The sequence below is a fragment of the Schistocerca cancellata genome, chromosome 4 (genome assembly GCF_023864275.1).
Source record: "Schistocerca cancellata isolate TAMUIC-IGC-003103 chromosome 4, iqSchCanc2.1, whole genome shotgun sequence".
Classification (NCBI taxonomy): Eukaryota; Metazoa; Arthropoda; class Insecta; order Orthoptera; family Acrididae; genus Schistocerca; species Schistocerca cancellata.
Window position 1 is genome coordinate 853,934,523 of NC_064629.1, and position 14,059 is coordinate 853,948,581.

Sequence of the window (14,059 nt, forward strand, 5' to 3'; positions counted from 1 at the left end):
TCTGCGAGAGAAGGAAATGTTGAAACGAAAATGGGAAAGAAAAAATGCCCTCTGCATTGGTGAGCGTCTGGATAGTATCTTAAAATTCCGACAAGAACGAAAGCCCCAGGAAGCAAATAGGGTTCATACATACTGGTCATTGGCAACCTCTGCTATCCGAAATATTGTATTTGAAGCATTTAACCGTTAATTATGATTTTCAGCATATTTCCACATATCCTCTTGTAGTCACAATGTTGACTCATTTTAAAGTGTTCAGTTTCTATGTAAGAGTAATGGTCTAGGAAAGTAGCATGTCTATTCTGCATAATAAACGATGCTGTGTGGCCCATGATCCACGTTGCAGCGGTGTTTTTTGTTTGTGGATATCTCAGTTTTTGTGGCTAAATGATCTCTAAAAGGTCTACACCACTGGGTGTCGTACGGTCTATCACCGACAATCGTTGACGAAGAAATGTTGTAATTTCTTCTGCATGTCCGCACGTGAGCCTATGAATAAGCGTATCGACTCTTCCGCACGCGTCACAGTTGGGCGTTGGATGAAGGCCTATTTTATGTAGCTTTTCATTTGTTGCTACTTTATCGTTGACTGTCAGATACCAGTCGGCTATGACGCGTGATGGTAACATGTCGCTGTGCACATTCCGCCATACTATACTCCAATGTGTATGTGGATGTTTTTCTTCGAGACGATTCCTGTGGTTTGTTGTCATGAGAAGGTCATAAAGCTTCCTGTTCGTCAGGCTTCCGTTATCGACGATGTTGTGTCGAATGTAGCTCATTTCCATGTAGTACAGTCGTACATGTCGGTAAGAAAGTGGAATGCCGGCGATATTAACGGGTGGGTCAAGGCTACGAGGCTTCCACCGCTGAATGAGATTTGTGATGATACTGGTCCTCCGGGTACGAAACTCCTTCCTGATGCGATTTAGGAGCAGGGTGGCACATTTTTGTGTACCTTAATGAGGTTAAGGCCACCTTTGGAAGAAGGTAAGGTTAAGGTATCGAATTGAACTTTGAAAATGTGCCCCCTAAAAAGAAACCAACATAACGCTTGTTGTACACTCTTGGCTAGATGGTCGGAGATTGGAAGAATTTGCGCCAAATAATTCATCTTGCTCGTAATGGCGATCTCGATGGTCTTAACTTTCTGTAGTATGTTCAAGTCACGGTCGGAGTGACGTATCAAAGCAGCACGTAATTTATTAAGCATGTGTGACCAGTTCTTCGTCAGGAAATTTTCTGGATTGGCCTCAAAGGTAACACCGAGGGTTGTGTGATAATCCTTGACCTTGCACCAGGTAACATGGGCTAGGTCTCAGATACCGCCTCCGATCTGCAAAGCTGTGGTTTTAGTTCTATTTAGTATTGCTCCTGAAAGAAACGTGAATGTTTGTAAAAGAGTTTCCGCTGACAGAAGTTGTTGCGCTGATGACACCGTTACGCATATATCGTCAGCATACGCAGTGCATGGGATGGTGACAGACTCGACGCTAAGCCCGATTCCGCTATGCGCTAAGTTGTTCAGTAGCGGCTCTACTGCAATGGCGTACAAAATCATTGACAGAGGACATCCTTGGCGGATGGCTTGCCCAATGGAAACTTCTTTTGTAAAATGGCCATTAATGAGAATCCGTGAAGAGGCGTTTGTAGTAAGTTTGCGAATTAATTCTATGAGATGAGGTCCAAATCCTAGTTTCTTCATGCTTTTAAAGAGGAAGTCATGACGTACACGGTCATAAGCCTTCTCAAAATCTAGAAAGATCAGAGTGCCCTGTCCTTTGGTTCCAGCATATGAGCAGATGATGTCTCTCAAATCGCAGGCAGCTGATATTGCACTTCGGCCATGCACTGCACTGTATTGGTAACTGCCTAAAACCTTGTTCATAACGGTTTGCATCCGTAGCTTAACCGATCTGGTGATGATTTTGAAATCGGCATTCAAGAGTGCGATGGGTCGCATGTTTTCGACCTTCCTGCTGTTCCCTTTTTTCGGTAAGGGCAAGATGATACCTTCCGTAAATGCCTTGGGTATTACTTCCAGGTGCCAGAGTTCATTCGCTATCTCGAGAAGTGTCGGACCGAGGAGGTTCCAGTATCGCTGGTAAAACTCAGCGCTAAGGCCGTCGGGTCCTGGTGATTTCCCTTTCTTTGCACTGTGGACCGCCAGTCGGATTTCGTCCTCTGTGAAAACAGATTCCAGATGTGCATTATCCTGTTGTGACAAGCGACAGCTCAAGGTCCTAAGAAAATCGTCGCACGAGTGTTCATCAACGAATTGCGTCTTGTAAAGTTGACTATAATAGTCGTAGACGTGCGAGATGATGTCACGTTGCTTCGTGATGGTATTCTCAGCGTCATCAACGACGGCTTCAATCAATATGGCTTTACACCGTTTCGTCGTTCTCAGGGTGTGGCACAGAGAGGCCCGTTCTTCGGCGGCAACGTCCTTGGAGTGGGCTCGCACGATGATGCCTTGCATTCGTTGGCGTTGTATCGCCGTGATTTTCGCTGTATATCGTTTGATCTTTACATCGATATCGCGAGAAGGATTGGTAGTGCGACTGTACAGTTCTCTCAAACAGCGATAATAAAATTCAATAGTCTGTTTCTGCCAAAAGCTTTTTTGTCGGGCGTAGCTCATGAGGGTGAGGCGTAATTTAGGCTTAGCACACTGAATCCACCACTGTAGAACGCTAGCGTAACGACGTCGGTGCCGCTGGAGCTGTTGCCACGTTATGATCACCTCCTCTTCAAGTTGGGCATCCTGCAGAAGGCTGACATTAAATTTCCAGTAGCCTTTCCGGTGGTAAATTTGCTGGCGTTGTAGGTTAAGGTAACACTGATATGCACAATGGTCGGAGATGTTGACAGGAGCTATGTCACGGTTCACAGTGTGTAGCTGGAGGGCATCGGACACATAGATCCTATCCAGCCGACTGGCAGAATGACTGGTTACGAAGGTGTACGCTACCCGTTCACCGTGCAGTTGTTACCATGCATGGTGGAGACGCAAGCCACGAATTAAATGTTCAAGTTCGATACATCTGTTCGTGTTAGGAGTTTGGTCTCTGTCGTTAAGCACACAATTGACGTCACCACCAAGGTTGAGATGTGCACGATAAGCGCTAAGAAGAATGGGAACCTCGTTTTTATAAAAATTGGAACGATCTCTCTTATGAGTGCTACCTAAGGGGGCGTACACGTTAACAATCTGCACACCATTCACTCGAAGAGAAATGCCACGACCACTAGGCAGCCGCTGCACATCCGTAAAGGGTATTCCGTCGTGCAGAAGTATGGCAGTGCCTACAGCATCCTGGAGATTGATGTTATCAATAAGAACGTAACCGGGCACTTCTAAGACTGTGACTACCTCCTGTAGGAGGGAAATTTCAACGCTGGTACCATACAAGAAATCAGTTAGCGAACGGAGTTTCACCGCACTTTGAATCCTATTGACGTCAAGTGTGGTAATGTTGTACGTTTGGCTGTCGCACATGATGGCTCAGAGGACAATGAGCTCTGAGTGTTGGATCGTCCTTCCCGACGGCTTTGAACCAAGCTCGTTGGTAACGTCTGGAGTATGAGGCGAAACGTCAAAACGTCAAAGCCATAACGGGTCAGGGAGTGGAAAAGGTCGGAGCGCGATGGTCATGCGCGAGAGCAGCTACTGCTGCATCTCCTCGTCCTGCTGCCACCACGGTTCATTGCTGTCGGGGTGCTGCGCTGTGCGCGCGTCGCCCTGCCCGCCACCGCCGGCTGAGTCTGTCAACGTGGTCGCTTCCGCCTGGCCAGCACGCGGGGCTGCGACTGACGTCAGCGAGTTCCTGCGGGAGCGCTGCTGCAGCTGCTCGCTGCTCTGCTCGCTCTTCCTCTTAGCAGCTGCTCGCTGCTCTGCTCGCTCTTCCTCTTAGCCGTTACCGTGCTCTGTTCCCTCTCAGCGCTTAGTAGTGCCTTCAGGTGCTTGGTTTGTTCACGAATGCGTTCTTGCCTCGCGGTGTCCTCGCAGCGCACGGTGCAAGAAGATTGAGGTTCAGTCTCGCTGCCGCTTTCTGACATGTGTACGGGTCTCAAATCATCCGACTTTTCCTCTTTGTTACTATTCCCTTTGCTTCTCCTTCGGCGGCCTTTCTTCGTTTCTGCTGCAGTCTCTGCCGATAGGGGTGGTTCAGGCAAACTGATCTGCACCCGCTCCTGCATCTCACACGGCTTAGTTTCAGAGGTGATTGGCGCATCGTTGGTATCCAGCGGTAACTGCGCCGGCGAGGATGACGGGGCCGAATCGACGTCCGTCCTACCGTGAATGTCTTTGACACTGCATTCCACCTGAACTGGCATCTCCGCCTCGTAAACATGTTCCGGCTGCCGGGGTGGTGGTACAGTCCCCGCGACTACCTCACTCAATAGCGGAACAAGCCTTTCACTACCTTCTGCAGGACGTTCCCGTGGAAGCTGAAATGGACGTCGACGTGTGCAGTTCATCCGCAGATGTTCTGTTAAATGGCAAATCGAACAGGTAGGGGGTTGTCCAACGTAAGTTACCTGTGCACGACATCCGCCAATGACAACAAACGAAGGTATATGCATTCTTAAGTCTACACGTACACTTCGCACCCCGCTGTTAACTTGGGTAGCGATATGCACTCGACCATTTTTCATTTGTGACTGACAAAACAGCGCCGTACAGTGACAGAGAACGTGCAATCAGATCATTAGGGCACGTAGATGGCACGTTAAATACCCTGATGGTTCTCACTCCGTATCTCGAAGGCACGATTTGGACATTACTAATACTGTAACTCTTCAGGCTTTCCCTGCGATCTAATGACATCTTGGGTTGTCGGGCGCTCTACCGGATATCAGCGTCGTACTTGCACGATATTTCGGTCACGTAGCTCGTGACCTTCATCAGGAGCGACCTGAGACTGCTCCTCGAGTAGACCTGGTCCAGGCCTTCCCCCTCCACCAACGGCTGCAGGCGCTACCTCTGTGGTCCTCGCCCATTCCCTGCGACCTGCTGGAGCGTTGCTGCTCCGTTTTCCGTCCGCTGCGGTTCTAGGTGTTCCCTCTGCGGTCCGCGCACACCAAACCCGCTCCTGGGGGTTTCATCTACGGTCTGGGGTACCAAGCGTTCCCCCTGCGGTTCGCGCCCGCTCACCACGACCTGTTGGAGCGTTGCCGCTCCGTTTTTCGTCCGCTCCGGCTCTGGATGTTCCCTCTGCGGTCCGCGCCCACCAGTCCCACTTCTGGGTGTTCCATCTTCGGTCTGGTGCGCCTGGCAGTCCGTCAGGGGCTCGTTTTCCATCTCCATGTCTCTGGTTCTTCTGTTTGTGTAGTGTTGCAGCTGGCCCCGTTGGTCCTTTAACAATTCCAGAGCCGGATCCCAGGCTCTGCTTAGCTGGTACCCTGTATCACGGTTCATAAGATCGTCAGCCATTTTAATTTCCATCGATTCTCTTATAACACTGTCCCAAAATCTGGGTGTTTTGCTAGAATCTTGGTATCCTCATTAAAATGGCTGGCGATCTTATGAACCGTGACACAGGGTACCAGCTAAGCAGAGCCTGGGATCCGGCTCTGGAATTGTTAAAGGACCAACGGGGCCAGCTGCAACGCTACACAAACAGAAGAACCAGAGACATGGAGATGGAAAACGAGCCCCTGACGGGCTGCCAGGCGCACCAGACCGAAGATGGAACACCCAGAAGTGGGACTGGTGGGCGCGGACCGCAGAGGGAACATCCAGAGCCGCAGCGGACGAAAAACGGAGCGGCAACGCTCCAACAGGTCGTGGTCAGCGGGCGCGGACCGCAGGGGGAACGCTTGGTACCCCAGACCGTAGATGAAACCCCCAGGAGCGGGTTTGGTGTGCGCGGACCGCAGAGGGAACACCTAGAACCGCAGCGGACGGAAAACGGAGCAGCAACGCTCCAGCAGGTCGCAGGGAATGGGCGCGGACCACAGAGGAAGCGCCTGCAGCCGTTGGTGGAGGGGGAAGGCCATAGGCATAAATACTGGACCAGGTCCACTCGAGGAGCAGTCTCAGGTTGCACCTGATGAAGGTCACGAGCTACGTGACCGAAATATCGTGCAAGTACGACGCTGATATCCGGCAGAACACCCGACAACCCAAGGTGTCATTACTAATACTGCCATCATTATGACGAAATGGTCTCACGTCAGCATGCTCTTCAACGAATTTCTCATAAGTGTCACTCGACATAAATTTGACGGATAACGAATACTGCACAAAGTCCAACTGGAACGTGTCGACTATATCTTCAGGCAATTTCAAATCCTCAAAGATCCACTCGTGAATTTCAAACACCGTCGGTCGCAAGGCAGCGCGATCGAAAACACACTGAACGCTGTTCACTCTGTTAATTGTCGACATCGTACTGACAACAGTTATACAGAAACAAACGTTAACAGCGCTCGAACACGCTGCTCAGCGCTCGACCTCAGCACTGCTCGCGACGTAAACACCGGCCCGCGCTACCGCCCGTCCCCGCGCGATGTGGTTCAAAATAGCTCTGAGCACTATGGGACTCAACTGCTGTAGTCATAAGTCCCCTAGAACTTAGAACTACTTAAACCTAACTATCCTAAGGACATCACACACATCCATGCCCGAGGCAGGATTCGAACCTGCGACCGTAGCGGTCGTGCGGTTCCAGACTGGAGCGCCTTTAACCGCTTGGCCACTTCGGCCGGCACGCGCGATGTGCACTAGCCGAGTGCCTGAACACGACTGTCGGCTACCAGCTAACACGTAGGTAGAAAACCTCCAGAAGTCAATAACAATTCCTCTAGAAATTCCACAGTGCTGTGAGATAGTGCATATGGCCGGATCTAGACTTCTGAGGGACAGACAACTACAGCTTTTCTTTGCACTGCACGACGTTTTCAACAAACAGATAGGGCAGTAGAATAGCTCAAGTGTAAAGGAACACTTCTTATTTAAATTTCTTCATCCTACTCTGTCGGAAGTTCTGTGTAGTTGGCAGTTACATGATATTATTTCGGTGATTACAAAACACAGTCGCATGTATGTATTGGGTGGGTAGCTGAGGCAGCTAGTTATGGCGATTCGGTCAACCAAGTAAATGAATGTACTGAACATGCTGCAAACCACTACAGGAAGCTTGTGTGTCACAAGTCTCATCCAGTGTGGTGCAACGGCGTTATGATAGGAAAATGAGTCAACGAGAAGAGCCCGCATCTCGTGGTCGTGCGGTAGCGTTCTCGCTTCCCATGCCCGGGTTCCCGGTTTCGATTCCCGGCGGGGTCAGGGATTTTCTCTGCCTCGTGATGGCTGGGTGTTGTGTGCTGTTCTTAGGTTGGTTGGGTTTAAGTAGTTCTAAGTTCTAGGGGACTGATGACCATAGATGTTAAGTCCCATAGTGCTCAGAGCCATTTGAACCATCAACGAGAAGAGGGTTGGGTGGTCTGTTGGTTTGATGAGAGGTTCATATTCTTATGGTCTGGGTTCGATTCCATCTTCTACCAATGATTTTTGATAGGGAGAGACAGATTCTATTCTCTTCTGGCTACGCCAACTGAAGAAGGTATAGTAGCAAAAAAATGGTTCAAATGGCTCTGAGCACTATGGGACTTAACGTCTTAGGTCATCAGTCCCCTAGAACTTAGAACTACTTAAACCTAACTAACCTAAGGACATCATACACATCCATGCCCGAGGCAGGATTCGAACCTGCGACCGTAGCAGTCCCGCGGTTCCGGACTGCAGCGTATAGTAGCATTGTGTTCTGAAATTCACATTAAACATGATATTCCTTCTCCACCAAGTAGACGTTAGGTTGAACCACAATAAAGTCAGGAGTGGCGACATGTAGAAACTCTATCATTTCTTATACTAGTTATTTATTTCCAGTGACGAAACAAACGCTATGTAGGGTCACAGGACACTTATTACATCTTTTATTTGAGCTTCTGGATGCCGATAAAATAGGTTCTGAACTGGGAATGCAACTAACACCGCCCTTAACACGGAATTTGATCCCTTCGTGACAATACTGCTCGACCACAAGTTGTTTTTTGTTCAAAACTGCAGATTCCTCAACATCTCCACATATTGCGCGTGAATGGGTTCGAAACCTGACCCGGCACTAAGGTTTTCATTATGAATTATCAAGCTCTAGCATGAGGGCACGTATCTGCTGGTGGATAATAATTTTGATTTTTAATGCATTTTCATTCGTTGTCAACACTAACGAGATCTGACGTTTTTGACTCTCAGTGAGTCATATAACTATTTGCGAGATCACTGTAAGTTCAAGGATGTTATTCCGAGCTGCTGGTGGAGAAAAATTCTCTAGCTGACGTCTGTTTGTGTATAGAAACGGTATGTGTGGGGTTCGATTCCCAGTCAGCACTGAACTCTTCGTCATATTATTTCTAGTTCAAACATGATCATATGTCGCGGCTGGTGTAACAAACCCACATTTAACGTTAGTTTTCTCTAGAATATAACAGCGACAGGTGCCGGTTTGAAGTCCTGTGAAGGAAAAAATTAATGTTTCGTCTCGTCATTTCAGTTAAATCATCTAGCTACTGCCGAGAAAATTAGGTATGTCACAGTTGATTGGGCTTCGATAACAATCCGATTATGTTCTTGGTTCGAATCCCTGTCCAACACAAAGCTTTACCTCACGGCATTTCAAGTAAGTTACTTGTGAAGAAGCAATATTTAACATCTCTCGTAGTTCGTTAACAAGGACAATAGATGCTCGGTAGGAAATCGCGTCAGTTAAAAATGTTTACGTTATGTAATTCATAGTTGATATTTGCTAACTGATACTGTCTAAAATCGATGTACTTCACTCTGTGTATGCCTAGTCAGGAATGGCTGTTAGTTTCCGTCAGTCACGAAATCTTAGTCTGTATGACCTGGGTTTGAATCCATATGCAGAACGAGACGGTTCGTTGTGTCATTTGAAGTTCATACATATTCTCAACTAGCTGCTCGTGAATAACTTATATTTTTAATGTCATTTTGTGTTAAATAAGAAGTACGGTATGTTACTTTGAAGAGGAAATCATGAATACGACGAACTTTTTACGTGCAATACCTATGAGAGTGGTAACATTTCAGGTAAGTCATTTATTGCAATAAATGTGAGCTTACAACCCTTAATGACAGTCTTATCTGTGATAAGGTGTTCCCTGATATTTCTAGTATTGTGGTGTTACTTTACATCTTGAGTTATTGCGATACAGAGCAGTGTTTTCTAGTGGTGGAACCATTTTCAATAGTCAAACGACTGTACCAAGGAGCGATTAGAGGACCTGCTAGAGAGCTGCGGTAGCTTGGTTGCATGCGAATCAGGCGAAATGCAATTGAGGTCGTTCGGATACTTTTGAGCATGACTATACAATTTGCGATTCAGGAAGTTTTTTAGATGAAAAACACCAGCAAGATCTCATCGGACAACACATTTCCAGCTATAAGTGTCAAATGAATAAGATTCTTGAAGCAAACAAATCGCGGCAACCTCTATTACGAAATGTGTTCAACAGAGTTCTTCAAAAAGTAAAAATTTGAAGGAATTAAACATTGATTTGTGTGAAGCTCTTACCACAAGCAGGAATTCTACTCAGTTAGATGAACTATCCTGCCTTCAACGGATTTATAGAAAAATATACAAAGATGTCATTGCCTGATGAGGGTACTTTAAGAAAAATTGCATGGAGCCTGCTTATCAAGAAACCATAAAAGAAGTAGGGAGAACATGTCTGATATCAATGTGTGAATCGTTATGGATGAAACCGTAGACTCAATGCAAGTATGTGTTTTGAACGTTTTGGTTTTTCCCTAAGCAGGGGAGCAAGTTAAGCCCACATTGTTAAAAATGTATGCGCTATAGAAAGACAGTGCCAGTGCAGTAGTGCAGACAATTATAGACTTCTGCCAGAAACTCTGGCCTACTGGTATCGAGCCTGAAAAACTTATTCTTGTGGTTATGGATCAGGCATCATGCATGGTTTCAGCTGTTAACCATTTGAAACGTTTTTTCCTAAGTTGAAGCATGTGACATGAGTGGTTCATGCCCTTCACAGGGTTTGTGAATCCGTAAGGAACGAATGAAACATCGCAAATCAATTCATCTCTGCCCTGAAGAATAGTCTACTGAAAGCTCCTAGTCGTGTTGTTGCCTACAGAGAAACCATTCGCCTGTCCCATCAAAATTTTCGTGTTATTACTCATTGGGGATCTTGGATTAAGTGTGCTGCTATGTTGTGTTAGAATTTTGACCAAATTAGAGAGTTTGTGCTTTCTTTGGATACACTCGGCACAGGTGCAATTTCTGTTACCGGAGAAAATACATAATTTGCAGAGAGAACTATATTGTGTCTGTAGTTGTAAGTACCTGACTGCAGCTATTGAACGATTAGAGGAACAAGGTCTGGAAAAGAAGAAAAACAATGGGATAGTTTTATTTCCGTGAGGGAGCAGTTAGATGGCTTTCCAAAAACTTGAGTCTAGGCTTCAGAAGAATCCAGACGTAGAGTAGTTCGCCACATCTGTAGAGTTGGCATTCCGAGTGAATACAAGTTTTGCACCACTGGTTTCTGTAAACATCGAAAGAAGCTTCAGCATCTACAAAGACATTCTAATAGAAACAGACTTACTTTTAAAAATGTAGAGATGCTTAATGTCTTGAAGTACAACAGCTTCCGTTTTTCCCTTCTTTTGATGAGTGATAATTTGATGTACTTGTTTGTAATTCAATAAACTTGTATAGAGGAAAGAAAAATCGTTGAATTAGTTGAATAAACCAGCACCTTTTGTCCCTTTTTTTACCTTACTTGAGGGCCTTTTCCCTTCCTTTTCCATCTGAAATTTGCACCTAAAAGTCTTAAACCTTCCAAGATGCTACTCCAGGCGGATGTACAATGAATGTGCCCAACGGAAATGAAGATTTGGCCCTGTCTGACTACCCCCTGAAGCAGATCTTAGGATCTCTTAATGGTGATATTATCTCGTCCTTCTCGCTCTTAAACATGTAAATTACAACTTAAACATAAATGAATGATTAAGGGAAGTAGTAACCACTAAATGATAAATGTTGTTTCTCCCTATACATTTATTGTAGATTAAAACGCCTTTATATATTACAGATGTTTATACGTATATCAATGTTCAATGGACATAAACAGATAAAAATGAATTTCCCAACTAATATGATTGAGCAGTTGCCCAAATCTGCCCCTTTTTGTGGTTACGCGATCTAATATAAATAACACGATATGACTGACATCATCTATGTACCAAACACTAGAAGATACTGCCTTCAGAGATGAACTACAGTGGTGTCAACCTCAGTGGAAATAAAAGTTACATGATCACAGCTGTTTAGCTTTATAGCCCTAATAAGCTGAAGAAATTAGCAATATCACCGTATGTACTGCGCCCGGTGCGTTGGAGTGATGGTTCTCGTACACGTCTGTGACTATATATATATATATATATATATATATATATATATATATATATATATATAAAGCTCAGTCCAGTCAAACACTAGGACGGCAGAAAACGGTTCTATAACTACTATATTTTAATATTGTCTTCTCCTCACTGTGTTCTGCAGAGGAGAAACGCGAACTCCCAGCCACAAGGACGGAGATCAGGTAACGTCTCAATGTAAATATAGGCAGAAGTGCTCTGAATTACTGAACACTGTGCCTACCTGGTCGAAGTCCAGAATCGTGTAAGTTCGCAACAGTACAGTGCCTAACCGTTCGAACTATAACATCTCCTGAAAGCAAAGCCAGCAAGTCCGTCTGTAGCAACAAAGCTGATACTGAGCGACTGTCAAACACGGGCGCTCAAAACGGAAGACCCCATTCTCTCCACCACTGGCTTCCCAGAAAAGCTCGGCTCCCCTCCCCTGTAATTGCAGAAGGCGGATCATATTCTCGAAACGACATCCCTCTCTACAGATTCTTCCGAACGCCAACCAACCATATGTTTGTCTTTTGTCGTCCAGCGCGGAAAGTTTGCGAGGAAATACCTATACCCATTAGTTAGGAACTCATACAATGGTACGCTTCTCAGAGTAAAAATCCTCGGAAATAACCCAGCCTGCGTGATTTCCGTGGAAACGCTTCCTCGTTCCTCTCTGTGGCGTCTAAGATTTTCAGAGTTTCCGAAGTATTATCCAATTATCCTTTTGGCCCCGCTACACAACCGGCCGGTCGCCACTGTATTGTGCTTCGGCCTTCAGGTGGCCCGACCGTCCGTCTTGGGCTACTTCCTGTGTTAAATAGACCACATCTGAGCAGGCTTTTCCACCCAGGGCCTGACTTACGCCTGCCGTTTCATTTCCACTGGCGTTCCAACCTCTGCTAGTATAGGCAATCATTCATTACGCCATTTTGATAATAAAGACAATACGTCACCTTTCATGCAGTAAGCGTTAACAACTATTTACAAGGTGCAAGTGACAATGTCAGTCTTCTTTAAATATTCAAATATACGATGTACAACCTATCAAATGATAGCTAATTTCAGTTGTAAATCACGACAAAGTATATAGATGAGTGCTTGTAACGTGTGAAATTATAGCATTATAGCCACCTTACAACCTGGTTATCACGAAGCAGCAGCATCCCTTGTCGCACCAGCCTTCGTCACCTGAAACAGTGCGCTCAGGGAACGTGTTACCTTCAACACTGAAATGCAGCAGATGCTTCAGGCAAACTGCCATGGATGAGCCTGGTCTCCCAGATTGACCAGCGTCTTGTGTCGAACCGCGACCAGCACGGAGCTTGGCGCACCGTTCTATAACTGTAGTTTTCAATTGACATATTGCCCCATACACATTCTTCATTCTCTGATTTTATGTGTGGTGTCACCGCCAGACACCACACTTGCTAGGTGGTAGCTTTAAATCGGCCGCGGTCCATTAGTACATGTCGGACCCGCGTGTCGCCACTGTCAGTGATCGCAGACCGAGCGCCACCACACGGCAGGTCTTGAGAGACGTACTAGCACTCGCCCAGTTGTACGAAGACTTTGCTAGCGACTACACTGACGAAGCCTTTCTCTCATTTGCCGAGAGATAGTTAGAATAGCCTTCAGCTAAGTCCATGGCTACGACCTAGCAAGGCGCCATTAACCATTTCTAGAGAGAGTCTCACTTGTATCATCAAGAATGCTGTATACAAATGATGGATTAAAGTTAAGTATTACAGAAGCTACGTACTTTTCTTTATAGCATTCATTACGTATCCTGTTTCAGACCTCACGCCCATATGCGTGAGCTTAGCGCGTGCATTTCGGCTACTTCCGAGTGGCGTGGCTGTCTTGCTACGTCACAACATTATGTCTACCGGTGTTTGTCCTTCGGCATCAAAGAAAAGAATAACAGCATGTTGTTCCTGTTTGCACTTGGTAACAATGACGTCATAGTTCACGTTCCCGCACTTATCTTAGGCACCTCGGAAAAACGCGAATGCCACACTAGTCCCTTGCCTACATGTTGGAGCTTACATACCCGATTCGAAGTCGCGCTACATTGTGTATATGCGGTTTCAACGCCCTCAGACGGGATCTTGTTGATCGATCCTTCAAAAAGAACACGTTTCTCTTCTGCATTTAGTCACCCCAAGAAGTAGTACGTTAAGGTCCCAAACGGAGTTGAGAGGATGAAGTACGTAACAAGAGAAGGTACTGATCAGGTGGACTCAGCTCATGTGAAGAAGTTGCCCACATGTTGGCGTAGATCGTCTCAAATTTTCAAGGGCGTTGGCGATCATGATTGGCTACAAGTGTCCGAATTAATGATCTTTCAGCTTTATTGCTTCGCCGATCAAATTTCTCCGTTGAACGACTGTCCCACCAACTGTCTCAGAGCACTAACGCGGGAGGGGTTGACCTGAAGGAACTAACTGCTGCCTTGCAGAAGCCAAGAGCGAGCATCTCACGCAGCTGGCAAGACGTTGGCGCTTAATGCCGGAAGCAACGCACGCGCCTTGCATTCTGTGCCCTTGGCACCGGGCTGTCAGGAAATCTCGTATCCCTAAGCCT